Raw genomic sequence first — 6,264 nt, forward strand, 5'->3', positions numbered from 1 at the left:
CACAGAATCATAGAATTGTAGACTTGGAAAGGACCACGGAGGTCTGGTCCAACCAGGGATCTTTTGCCCAACGTGCGGCAAAATAAAGACATTTGACTGTCTGCTAATGCAAGTGTTTGCTTAGATTTGATTGATCCAAAGGAAAGCAATTCATCACCTTTAGATTGGTGTTAAGTTGCATCGCCCTGGATGGCACTCCCGTGAACAATTCTGCGTCATACAGATTAGCGGGAGCTTCCTGGCAATCTCAGAATTCCTGCCAGGAGTATCTATCCTGGGAGCATCTCGTCCGACCGGATGATTTGCATGAAGGAGAAGGCAAATGACTGATAACAAGGCTATGCGGTGGCCAATGACAGCTTTCCCCCATTCATTAGAGGCAGGTGGCTCATGCTTCAAAGCTAGTAATTTGTGCTCATGTGGGCATCTAATTCAGGAAGCAGGCGCCGGACACACCTAGTGACAGCCTTTGTTGTCTTGAATTATAATGTTAAAATTGTGGGTGGTAAGAAGAGATGAGAGAGAGAGAGAGAGAGAGAGAGAGAGAGAGAACGAATGCTTCTCTCATAATAGAAAGAACTCAGGCTTACCTGGAGAAATCCGCCATAGAACATGAACCACCAACTTGGATGGTTTCAAAAAAAGATTGGACAGAGTTATGGAGGGGAAGGCCACTAATCTTTTCTTTCTTTCCTTTTCCTTTTTTTCCTCCCCCACAACAAACACTCTGTGAGGTGAGTGGGGCTGAGAGACTTCAGAGAAGTGTGACTGGCCCAAGGTCACCCAGCAGCTGCATGTGGAGGAGCGGGGAAGCGAACCCGGTTCACCAGATTATGAGACTACCGCTCTTAACCACTACACCACACTGGCTCCCAGGGGAAGGCCACTAATGATGGTTGGGAAGGAGGGCAGCGGAGTACAGTGGTACCTCAGGTTACAGACGCTTCAGGTTACAGACTCCGCTCACTCAGAAATAGTACCTCGGGTTAAGAACTTTGCTTCAGGATGGGAACAGAAATTGCACGGCGGTGGCAGCGGGAGGCCCCATTAGCTAACGTGGTGCTTCAGGTTAAGAAGAGTTTCAGGTTAAGAATGGACCTCCGGAACAAATTAAGTTCTTAACCCAAGGTACCACTGTACGCATGCGCATTCAACTGCCTATCTGCGTCACCCAGGAGATCACAGCTGCAGAGATAAAAAGATTTGTTCTGTTGGCTGCAGAGATCACTTCCTGGTTAGCATGGAGAAGCCATATTGTTACCAGAAAATTGGAAGGGGAGTGAAAGATCTACCCCCTCCCCACAAGCCACATTATGAGGCAAAGACAAAGAGCCTCAAATACCAAATGTAGCAATTAAAGTAAAGGTAAAGGAACCCTGGACAGTTAAGTCCAGTCAAAGGCGACTATGGGGTGCAGCGCTCATCTTGCTTTCAGACCGAGGGAGCCGGCGTTTGTCCACAGACAGCTTTCCGGGTCATGTGGACAGCAGGACTAAACCACTTCTGGCGCAACGGAACACTGTGACGGAAACCAGAGCGCACGAAAACGCCGTTTACCTTCCCGCCGGAGCTGTACCTATTTATCTACTTGCACTGGCGTGCTTTCGTACTGCTAGGTTGGCAGGAGCTGGGACAGAGCAACAGGAGCTCATTCCATCGCGGGGATTCGAACCGCCGACCTTCTGATCAGCAAGTCCAAGAGGCTCAGTGGTTTAGACCACAGCGCCACCCTCAATTACCAAATGTAGCAATTAGCTGATAAGTGTATCCATGTACTGGCTCAATGGGAAACTTCAGAAATTCATATAAAATCACTCCAGCGACGGATTTACACCATTCCAACATTATTCTACTCAGAAGGAAAATGGCTACCAGGGAAGGAGCTTGGGACATGAGTAGGGGCAGCTGTAATCCCCAAAGTGTGAGGCCACGGTACTCAGCAGCCCCACTGATCATCACTGGCATCCTGGCACCTGAGTGCCAGACAGATAGTCATTCCAAGAAGAATCGCAAACCCAAACTCAGTGGATTGGGGTCTCTGTCAAGACAATAGGGTGTGCTTAACTTGGCTGGGAAAACAGGAACATGCAAATACCGGTACTTTTGTTTCACCTGAAGATTGGAAGGTGGAGGTCTTGTGAGGGACAGGAGAAGCCTGGAGCTCAGGTTTCTGCCAGAAGACCCCTCCCAACATAGTGAAGTGACATAGTGAAGACAAAAGTGTGATGTTTTACTACGGGTGTTGTGGGGAACCTTCCAACTTTTACCTTCCAACCTAAGCCTGTGGAACTCACTGCTGCAATATTCAGCGGAGCCCAGTGATGGAAGCGTGCAGCTGGATTGTGGCAGTACCAGGTGCTGAAATTTTGCGCCCCTGACAAATTTTGTGCCTGGGGCAACCCGCCCCCTGCGTCCTCCCCCCCCCCGTATGCTATGCCACTGGTGCAAGTTCCTGGAACATAAGACTCATGCTGCTGTTTAAGGCCTCCATAGGGCCTCTTTCCCCTCACCTGACACCCGGCAGAATAAAATCAGAAATAATGATGGGACCAAAAGAAATTGGGGGATTTGCAGACCCAGACTTAAAAAGATTTTGAAGCAGCAAGCTGGAGTTGGATGAAAGAGTGGATATTACTAAAAGATACTGAAGTTCTGGCAGAAGCCATTCACCCCCCCCCCGACTGCAGCAGAGGGAGAAAAGGAAAGCCGTCCCCCCTAGACAGAGTTACCATTCCCAGAAAGTCTTAACAAACTAGGTAAAGGTAAAGGGACCTAGGTCCAGTCATGACCGACTCTGGGGTTGCAGTGCTCATCTCACTTTATTGGCCGAGTGAGCTGGCGTACAGCTTCCGGGTCATGTGGCCAGCATGACTAAGCCGCTTCTGGCGAACCAGAGCAGCACACAGAAACACCATTTACCTTCCTGCCAGAGAGGTACCTATTTATCTACTTGCACTTTGATGTGCTTTTGAACTGCTATGTTGGCAGGAGCAGGGACCAAGCAACGGGAGCTCACCCTGTCATGGGGATTCGAACTGCCGACCTTCTGATCGGCAAGTCTAAGGCTCTGTGATTTAACCCACAGCACCACCCATGTCTCCTTAACAAACTACAGTACCCATAATTCTTTGAGAGAAAGACTGTGCTGCAAAGTTATGCTTTGTACGCAGCCTTAATAACGTCGTAAGCTGCCCTACAACACCATTGGTCAAGCTGGCCAGTATCGTCAACGCTGACTGGCAAAGGATCTCCAGGGTTTGAGGAAGGGGATATTCCCAGCCATACCTTGACATGCTCTATTTTATTTTTTATTTATTAAATTTATCAAATTTTCCTGCATTGCAGGGGGTTGGACTAGATGAGCCTTGGGTACCTTCCGCCTCTTCTAAGATTCTATGAAATTTGTATAACGCCCTTCATGCAAAGATCAGCAGGGTACCCTCTGAATCCATCTAACGGTTTCTAGCTCAGCAGGGCTATGCTGCCTCGGCACATTTTTTGCACACTGTTAATGGAGAAATCTGAGGGCTCCCTTGGACAAAAAACAAGGACACCAGCCAGGAATACCAGAGCAAAGCAGCAGCCATAGGCTTGGTCTTTATTGAAAACTGTCGCGACAGGACTCCCACCTGCCACAAGGTGGAACAAGATGGAAGCCCCGAAGAAAAGAGAACCCAAACTTTTATTAGCCGCTAATCCCCATTTTACATCCCCCCAAACTACATCACTAATGCATCATGGTTACATCATGAAAGGGGAGGTCTGTTGGCAGTAATCTGAGCATCCTGGACCCATGCCCCATGGTTCTCCTTGCCCTCCACCAAACACCCATCAAGGGTAACAAAAGAGATCTTAACATTTCCCTGTTTCCCAGCCAAGTTAATCGCACCCTTTTGTCTTCATCTGGGTTTGTTATTTCTGGAATGGCTACCTGTCTGGCACTCAGGTGTCAGGATGCCAGGGATTATCACTCAGGCAGAGGGGCTGCTGAGGAGCTGAGCTCACATGTCTATATGGATTTCTGAAGTTTTCCCAGTGAGCCAGTACAAAGATAAATCTATCCGTGCATTCTTTTCATTTGGTATCAAAGGCCCTTTGAATAGATAGGAAGAAACTGTGATGAAGTGTTTTGTGGGGACAAATCACAAAAGTCACAAAAGTGATTGTGCTCATTTTGGTAGTGGGCTGCATGTGCATGATATCTGCTGGAGGGACAACCCCCCCAACCTATACATAAATTCCTGCAACAGCACTAAAAATTCAGGCTTGAAAGGCTCTTGGAAACTGTAAAGCTAAGTTGCCGGGCGAGGAATCTGTGGCCCTGCAGATGTTCTTGGGACTCCAGCTCCCTTCAGCCCCAGCCAGCATGAACAATGAGAAGGGAATGGCTGCCTTGGGTGTATTTGGCCTGTGCCAGACTCACGCCTTTGTAGATTATTTGCGCAGCAAACTGAACCCTCAGCAGTTCGAGATTCTCTTCAGGAGTGTAATTTCCCTGGTTGGGTTTGTCCTTCTGTCAATAGGAGCAGTTCTGATGCTTACAGGAAAGATCTCCCCATGGACTGGCCGCTTCTATTCACTGCTGGATCCTTCCTATGCGAAGAACAATATTCCCATCATTGCTTCAGTCTCTGAGCATCAGCCTACCACATGGTCATCCGACTATTTTGATCTGCAACTCCTTGTTTTCATGTTCCCAGTTGGCCTGTATTATTGCTTCAGTAATCTGTCTGATGCCCGCATTTTTATCATCATGTATGGTGTCACCAGCATGTACTTCTCGGCTGTGATGGTTCGTCTCATGCTGGTATTGGCCCCAGTTATGTGCATTCTGTCTGGCATTGAAGTCTCCCAAGTGTTGTCAACTTACATGAAAAATTTAGATATCAGCCGACCTGACAAGAAGACAAAAAAGCAACAGGATGCTACTTACCCCATCAAAAACGAAGTTGCCAGTGGCATGATCCTGGTCATGGCTTTCTTCTTGATCACCTACACTTTCCATTCAACTTGGGTAACCAGTGAAGCCTACTCTTCTCCCTCCATAGTGCTGTCAGCACGTGGTGGTGATGGCAGCAGAATAATCTTTGATGACTTCAGGGAAGCTTATTACTGGCTTCGTCACAATACACCAGAGGATGCGAAAGTAATGTCCTGGTGGGATTATGGATATCAGATAACAGCCATGGCAAACTGAACAATTCTTGTGGATAACAACACTTGGAATAACACCCACATTTCTCGAGTTGGTCAGGCTATGGCATCCACCGAAGAGCGAGCTTACGAGATTATGAGGGAGCTGGATGTCAGTTATGTGCTGGTAATATTTGGAGGCCTCACTGGATATTCCTCGGATGATATCAATAAATTTCTGTGGATGGTGCGAATAGGAGGCAGCACAGACACCGGAAAGCACATAAAGGAGCATGATTACTACACACCAACAGGAGAGTTCTGTGTGGACAGGGAGGGCTCTCCTGTGCTGCTTAACTGCCTCATGTACAAGATGTGCTACTATCGCTTTGGCCAAGTCTATACAGAAGCCAAGCGTTCTCCAGGTTATGACAGAGTGAGAAATGCTGAGATTGGCAACAAGGACTTTGAGCTTGATGTATTGGAAGAGGCATATACCACAGAACACTGGCTAGTCCGAATATACAAAGTAAAGGACTTGGATAATCGTGGATTGTCGAGAACATAATTTGCCTTCAGATACACGATAATGAGCACTGACTGAGCCATTGCCTGTGAAGCAGTTGGATTTTTTTTATACTGTTTGTCAGTAAGGAATTGGGATTTAATTGCCCAAGAAATCCCGTCCTCATGTAATGAGTTTGTATTAGATGGAATGATTTTTATAAATATGAACTGGCTACCAAATCAGAAACAGTAGCTTTATGATGGGATCATTAAAAGGGGAGAAGGGATTATGGGAATTGGAGTCCAACAATATATTGAGAGCCACAGATTCTACTCATCCCTAAGGAACCAGGGAGCTTTAAAGGCAGAGCTTTCCAAACTTTTCATGCTGGTGACGCACTTTTTAGACATGCAGCGACACAGTAATCCAGCTTTACTGTCAAACCAGAGGTTAAACTAACCCCTTTCCAGCCCCAGGAGGAGCGTTCATGAGATGCACCTACAAACTGCAGCCAACACACTACCGTGTTGCGGCACACAGTTTGGAAAGCTCTATTTTGAGGCCTGTTTCTTCTTTTACATTCAGCACGGTCCTGTTTTCTTTCCCTTTTCCAATGCAGTTCA

General features: G+C 47.2%; 1 pseudogene across 1 annotated transcript; it reads left to right on the top strand.

The window, feature by feature from the left end:
* The first annotated feature begins 4,366 nt into the window (after positions 1-4,366).
* On the top strand, positions 4,367-5,919 carry LOC309329680 (dolichyl-diphosphooligosaccharide--protein glycosyltransferase subunit STT3A pseudogene; annotated as a pseudogene). Its single transcript has one exon. The product of its transcript is annotated as a dolichyl-diphosphooligosaccharide--protein glycosyltransferase subunit STT3A pseudogene (transcript).
* The last annotated feature ends 345 nt before the right edge of the window (positions 5,920-6,264 follow it).

The sequence above is a fragment of the Podarcis erhardii genome (genome assembly GCF_964252035.2).
Source record: "Podarcis erhardii genome assembly, chromosome: 14".
Lineage (NCBI taxonomy): Eukaryota > Metazoa > Chordata > Lepidosauria > Squamata > Lacertidae > Podarcis > Podarcis erhardii.